General features: G+C 34.8%; 1 long non-coding RNA gene across 1 annotated transcript in view; it reads right to left on the minus strand.

Annotated features, from left to right (window-relative positions):
• LOC120530021 overlaps window positions 1-5,977 on the minus strand; it is a 93,812-nt gene extending 87,835 nt beyond the window's left edge. The window contains exon 1 of the long non-coding RNA XR_005633876.1: window positions 5,925-5,977. This is a non-coding gene — a long non-coding RNA (uncharacterized LOC120530021). The remainder of the gene's footprint in view (window positions 1-5,924) is intronic.
• Window positions 5,978-7,522: the final 1,545 nt, after the last annotated feature.

Below are 7,522 nucleotides of genomic sequence, written 5' to 3' on the forward strand. Positions count from 1 at the left end.
AGACATGTTGTTTTATATACACAGAGATTAGAAGCCAAGTGTAAGAAGTGGAGTGGAGCATCAAAACAAAGAAAAATATGAAACAAGTAATATAGTGAGTATAAAGTGATTTTTTAAAAAATATATATAAACAAATATTGCTAAAGCATAATAAAAGCAAGTATATTTCATTTTAATAAATGTGTCTTTTGACATATCTCATACTATCATTTTTGCTGAAGCAGTTGTGCTTTGGAAATCTTAGACTATAATTGAGATAAAGTATATTTGAATATTTAGATTTTAGGGTCTTATAAAACAGGAAACACAAAAATCCACACAGCAGTAACATATAGTAATGTATTTAACTATACTTGGAAAGGGCATTTCACTGCTACTACAAGTAAAAAATATGTCTTGCCTATAGTTATTATATATAAATTCATGCTTTATAATAAACATTTACCATAAAGCACTTTAGAAACAATATTACACATATCAGTCATGCTGCCCTGATGATACTTCCTTCATTAAACATGTAATCCATCATTCTCTTTAGTCAGCATCTGCTGCTGCTGCTCTGTTTTGTAAAAGCCTAGCTTTGAATCAAAGTTTCTGTATAACTTCCGTCTAAACTCTTGAACATTTATTTGCATACTCTTAACATGTAAATATTTATCCATCTGAGAGATTTCTGCCTTAATTGCAGCTCTGAAACTAGTCTCTGTTAAATCTAGCCCTCTGGTTAGCTGTCCTGAATTTATTTAACTCCTTTTCACACTTGCCATGTAAAATCTGTCAGATAAACTTTCGGGTGTCTGCTGGTATTTTCATTGTACTTTTTTAAAAGTGTTTTGTAATCCTCTTAGTCCTGCAAAGCACCTTGTGATTGTGCATGCAGTTAATTACGCTACTGTACACAAAATAAAGATTACTCATGACTCAATGCATTTGTTTTCCCGGGTATAAGGATTACCCTTTTTGACTCACCTCTGACATACTTTTTAAAACCTGCAGCTCTCGCTATACATCTAAACTCCTTTGTGATGACCTGCAAATTTTAATGGATTAATTTACACACCCTATTTTGGGTATACACTTATTTCTAACATCATTTAAATAATATTTTGACATTTATTAACACCTATTAGTAGTTAAAGAATGTTTACAGTAAACAGAAACATTAAAAAAAAAGTAAATTGGAATTGAAACCCAATGTTTACTATTACACATCTTTTTAATTTTGAAAGCTGTAAGACAGGCTCCTCAGAAATGTTTGCTCACAAAAGCAGAACATGAGGATTATCCTGAAACAAACAAGTAGGAGATTATTTTTTTCTTTTTTTACAATCTGGTCAAACCGAGACTAAGAGGTAACTTGACTGATGTATTCATAATTATGAAGGCAATAGTAAAAGTGGTTGACAGATCCTCAGAACTGGAGGTGGTGAAACTATATATTTGACACTAATCTTGGAGAAAAAAGAGGTTATTTTTCATAGAAAGTTGTAAATAATTCCTTATCAAATTTGTGGTTAAAGCCTAGAAATTTAGAAACTTTCATATCCCAGAGTTCTATTGTTTTAAAAGCACAAGTGAAAGATCAGATGAGTAAGAATGTGTTGATTTATTTGGTCAATTATCATTAAAAAATATTAGATTCTAAAATCTGTAGAAATAAGCAATGTTATGTTTTTATCACATTTACAATGTATACAGTATACAGTTAGTTTCATTTAATATACACCTACAGTAGCTTTTAAGTGCACGTGCAGTACAGGATTGAACTGTTGAATAGATTTTTCCATAATGTGACCACACTATCATGTAAAATCATCAGTGGAGAAGTAAATGTCTGAAATGGAGTAGTTATAGAACTTAAGGTGCATGCCGTTTAGATTTTTAGCTTTAATAGATTTTATAGTTTTACGAGGGGGCTTACCCCCTGCTCGCTTTGCTCGCCAACCCCCCTGACCTGCCCTATGTGCCAGCTTCTTTGCGTCTCAGCCACTCGTGTTGTGAAGAGAGGGGCTGAACGCACCCCAAGGAGATGTGGTCGCTCCTCTGAAAACCCCTTTTAAAAATGGTGAAACAAAAATCTATTTTTTTTTACATCCTCTTTGCTCGATCAGCTGCTGGCTTGCTTCTGCTGCCATGCCGCATGATCTGTATCTCATGCGGTGCTGTGAACTTTTAAAAGCCTGTGCAGCAGATGTCTAATCTTTGTCTTTTATTTCTGGCTACGGGCATGGTTAAATCTCATGGCACAAAGTCTCGTCTCGCAGGATGCGAGTTCATGATATTTTTTAGTTTATAATTTAAAAATGGAATAAGAATGTAGAAAATCTAACAACATTATATTAAAGTTCTGAAAAGAGTGATACCAAACATCTATATGTAGATTTTAAAAGAAGCCTGATGTAAAGGGTGGCAAAAAAGTCACACTGAATCGTTGCACTTTTAGGCTTAGGGTTTTATATATATAGAGTCGATTATGCTATATTTTGTGAACATGGTTATCATTTTAGGTTTAGGAAATACAATGTAGATTGTTGGCCGCAGAAGTTAAAAACAGTAGTAAAAATACATTATTCTTTCAAGACATTCAAAGGAGCTTTACAGGATAAAACTATAAAATAGGTAACTATAGATGGTGGCAGTACTGTAGCTAAATATCCATCCATCCATTATCCAACCCGCTATATCCTAACTACAGGGTCACAGGGGTCTGCTGGAGCCAATCCCAGCCAACACAGGGCGCAAGGCAGGAAACAAACCCCGGGCAGGGCGCCAGCCCACCACAGTGTAGCTAAATATTTTATAAACAAATACAGAACAGTTTTCCATTCTCTTCATAATTTATTGTAGGCATCACAGTGACGTATAGTAGCGTGGGTAATGGTTTTAATGTGCTTGTTCTAATGTTAGAAAGTTTATATTCTGTACTTCATAAAACGTTACTGTATAATGCCTTATTCTTCCTAAGAATACATAAAATATTAAAACTCACCTTGTTGTTATTGTTAAAAAAAGTACCAGTTTATGATCAAGTTTACCACTTGATGCATTGTGGCGTTTGAAAAAGTAGACCCATGCATGGTGAAGAGCCCCACCCTGATTACTGCAACAACAAATGCAGTCAGCTAAAGCTAAAAACATTTCCTTCTACCATTTTATAATCTGTGTGCTGTCTGGAAAGAAGAAATGCTGTATTAATTGAGAAATCATATTTCAGTCGTGGAGCTGTATGTTAGTATAGGCGCCATTGAGTTGACACATCAGGGATTTATTGAAACAATTGCTTAATGCACAAAAAAAGTATCATACTACTAGTTCCATATATATCCAAGAGGTTGTCACAGGCTTTGTGAGTCTTATGGAAAGAAGTCTTCACAACCTGTCACCACGATTACCACAACAGTCAAGCTGAAGTCCGCTTTCATTAATGTGTTATAGTGTACAAAACTTTAATTTGTTACTGGTGGGAGAGCGTTTGCATCTAAGCCTTTAAAATGATCATTAAGTTTATACAATAGCTCCATCAAATCATAATAATAAAATAACAAAATAAACCTGTAATGTAACATTTTTTAAGTCTTTGTGACAGTGACTTTAAGACTGGGCTACTTTTTTGTGTACTGCCCTGTAACATTAATGTGGAATTGCGTAACTTATGTTTGATTTAGAACCATTCGACATTCTTGGTTTTTTTATAGTGGTAAGGGTTATACACTTTCTTTAATTGCTGCAAATTAATTATGCAGCCAATTTTAAGCAATTAAAAAACACATTAGCTAGTTCTGTTCTGATTCTGAGCATTATTTGTTATGAGGAGTTTGCCTGTTCTTCTTGCTTCTAAATGGGGTTTCCTGCAACTTCCACAATAACTTTTCAGTGCACCAGCCACTGTTCCAAGTTTTCTCCATTTGGAGATGTTGGCTCTCACGGTGGTTCACCGGATGTCCAGGGTTTGTGAGTATGGTTTGTAAGTCTATCCTGACTGATCTATTTCAATCAAGGCATGGTGTGCTACTTGTTGAGACCCTTTAGTTATCTTAACATCACTAAAAAGGTTCTGTTTAAGTGATGTTTAGATTCAAGTGGGCAGCCATCAAGCTGGGGTTCACGTCCCAGGTCCTCTCTGCATTGAGTTTGCATGCCTTCCCTGTGTATGTGTGGATTTCCTTTGGGTGCTCAGGTTTCCTCCCACAGTCCAAATATATGCAGTTTAGGTGGATTGGCGATGCTAAATTGGGTGTGTGGTGTGTGTATGTGAGTGTGTTCTTGCTGTGATGGGCTGGTACCCTGTCTAGGAATTCTTCTTGCCTTGCACCCTGTGTTTACTGGGATATAATCCAGGGTCCTGCAACACTGTTCAAGATAACATAGTTTAATAAGATTTCTGAAATATATTACTGCAATTTTTCATTGATTTTTCATGTTAAAAAGGCTTTCATAATATTTAATAGCTTGCAGGCTGCGGCTTCATATAATAAACTAAAGTCTAAACTAAAGTGTCACCTAAAAATAAAGAAGTAAAATGAAATATTATTTAATTTTGTATTCCTCGCTTACATTTCAGAGTACTAGAAGAAGCCAAAACCAACCCCAGTTGAAAAAGACAACAGGAAATAACAGCCATTTAATTAGCCAAGTACAGTGACCATTTAACTCTGGTGTTTCATTAACCATAAGCTTGTAGGTTCAATCACAAGCACTTATTTATTTAAAATGTTTAAGCAAGTCATAAAATTCATGTGTGCTTCAGTTGTTCAGCCCAGTTTATTTGTGTAGGAATTATAGATAGATAGATAGATAGATAGATAGATAGATAGATAGATAGATAGATAGATAGATAGATAGATAGATAGATACTTTATTAATCCTAAGGGGAAATTCACATAATCCAGCAGCAGTATACTGATACAAAAAACAATATTAGATTAAATAGTAATAAAATTGCAAATAAAAGCAGACAATAACTTTGAGTAATGTTAGCATTTACTCCCCCGGGTGGAATTGAAGAGTCGCATAGTGTGTGGGAGGAATGATCTCCTCAGTCTGTCAGTGGAGCAAGACAGTGACAAAAGTCTGTCACTGAAGCTACTCCTCTGCCTGGAAATGACACTATTCAGTGGATGCAGTGGATTCTTCATGATTGACAGGAGTTTGCTTAATGCCCGTCGCTCTACCACAGATGTTAAACTGTCCAACTTTACTCCTACAATAGAGCCTGCCTTCTTAACAAGTTTGTCCAGGCGTGAGGCTTCTTTATACAGCACAAGTAAAGAAAATTAACACATTGCTCACAGTAAAATGAATTTTATACATAACTAAAACGAAACACGTGAAAAATATCAGTATATATTTTTTAAAGCCATTCTAAAATATCTACCACAGAAATAAAATATTTAATTTATCTAAAAGTAAATTGCGATTTGAAAAATATGTACTCAAAAATACTAGAATTACTAAGTTAGTATGGGCAGAAAGGGTTTGCATAGCTTTAAGTAAAGAAATGGTTAAGACAATTAATTCACCAGACATCAACTACATGTCTTTAATAAGATGAAGAAAATAGCTTCTTGCAAAAATTTGTTTGGCAGCATTTTATTTAATCAAATGACCAGTCATGTAGGTTCACATGCAAATAGGGCTGTAAAATGCTTACATATTTAACATATGCCACATTGTATGAAGCATGACAGCTTTAATCACAATTTAAAAACCCATTGCACAGCCTGAAAGGTTAACAAAACACTAGCCCATTTATCAAAATTATTTAACTAGTCAACGTGGCAGCCTTGTGTTATTTTAAATTGCTGGCTATTTTCACCAAAAGAAGCAAATGGCATATTTCATTTTAAAGAGCCGTGCTTTCTCTGTGACAAATCTGATAAGGTTAATGTATCAGAAAAGAAAATTTGAAAAATGAGCTAAATTACCTTCTTCATGGAGTCTGCCTTTCCTGAGCCTTGTTGCTTTTATCACGTCTGTGTTTACATTCATTAGCACTTGGATGAAATGTGTCAGATTGAAAACTTTTTCAATTTGCTCTCCCGCTTGCCCGTAATAACCATTTAAGTCTGCAGATTCAACAAAACAGTGATGTTATCTAACTAAAGAGATGTTTTGTCTGCTTTCCATTTGTTGGACAAGTGATTTCTGCGAGACACTGTATGTGCATATATAAAAACAAATCACAGTTGTTCATGGCATAAGTCTCCCATTCTTCTTCTTATCTGTCAGTCGTTTATAGCAGAAAAGCAAACAGATTATCCATGAGTCAAGGATGTATACTGAAAACTTTCTTGCATTCCTGCAGTTTAAGAGGAGCCATCTGGAATGACCTCCTAATGTATTTGCTGCTTTTGCTAAACAGACTAAAGTGATATTGGAACAGTAGCATTGCTTGGGACTGTTTAACTGAGCTCTTCCAAACATTTGTCTTAATGCATTCTGAAAGAAACAAATTCATTTTCTGACAAGAAAGGGAGAATGTAAACTTCATGAATTCCATCTGGTAATATGGAATTAAAAGTGTTGGACTAATTGAAATGGGAAAGCTACTGCCAAAACTAATCCATCTTGGCAAAAGGCAGATTGTGTGATAAGAGATTAGAAAAAAATAGCTTGTTTCAACAGATCTTATACTATGAAATAAAAATAAAATAATATTTGAAGCTTTTTAGAGTGAGAATGATTTATGAAGAAGCACATAGTCTTTTTCAGCGCATTGTTTTCTAGTCCTTCAAGGCCCTTCCATGTGTACAATTAGAATATGTGAGGACCCCCTTACACAAGCTCTGTATACCCTCATGGACTTTTACCGCAGTTTTGACAGTGGGGCTTGTATTTAAACTTACATTTATTAAGAAAAGCATTGTTGCTGCTACTTCTGTTACACCACCTGTGTTTGGTAACGCATATTACAAAATTAATAATTACTTGAACGATTTGCACCAACTCCCTCAGCTACATGTTGCTTGGGTTTCTTATTTTGTCTTTTTTAAGGCTTATATCTGTGCTGTTTGGAATCTCCTCCAATTGTGCTGTACAATCTGGATGCCCTGATCTAGTCGCTCCTCTCTTTTTTGACTGGCATTACAGTGCTTATGTTCTCTGTACCATTCAATGCTTTTCTAGAACTACTTAAACATGTGAAATCCAAGCATTTTTATGTAAATATAAAAATCAAGTAAGTTATCTCAAAAATCAATGTCTGATATCTGGGTGAGACTGGTTTCCTGATGATGATACTCATAGTTATGATTTAGACAAGTGACAGACAGTCATATGTTATACAGCTTTTATGCTTGTCATTTTTAACTCATCATAATCTATTTCTTACGTTAGTCAAATTATTGGGTTTTAGTGATACAAAGCATGTCTGAAAAATATTGGGAGCAAACAGAAACCACCCTGGAGTAGTCACAGGGTATACAAACACACACACACTCCTACCAGAATAATTTTGTTTTTTCAGTCAGCCTAACCTGAATGGCTTTGGGAAAAGAGAAAAAACTGTAAAGAAATGGGGAGA

Source organism: Polypterus senegalus, chromosome 5 (genome assembly GCF_016835505.1).
Source record: "Polypterus senegalus isolate Bchr_013 chromosome 5, ASM1683550v1, whole genome shotgun sequence".
In the NCBI taxonomy this organism is placed as follows: Eukaryota; Metazoa; Chordata; class Cladistia; order Polypteriformes; family Polypteridae; genus Polypterus; species Polypterus senegalus.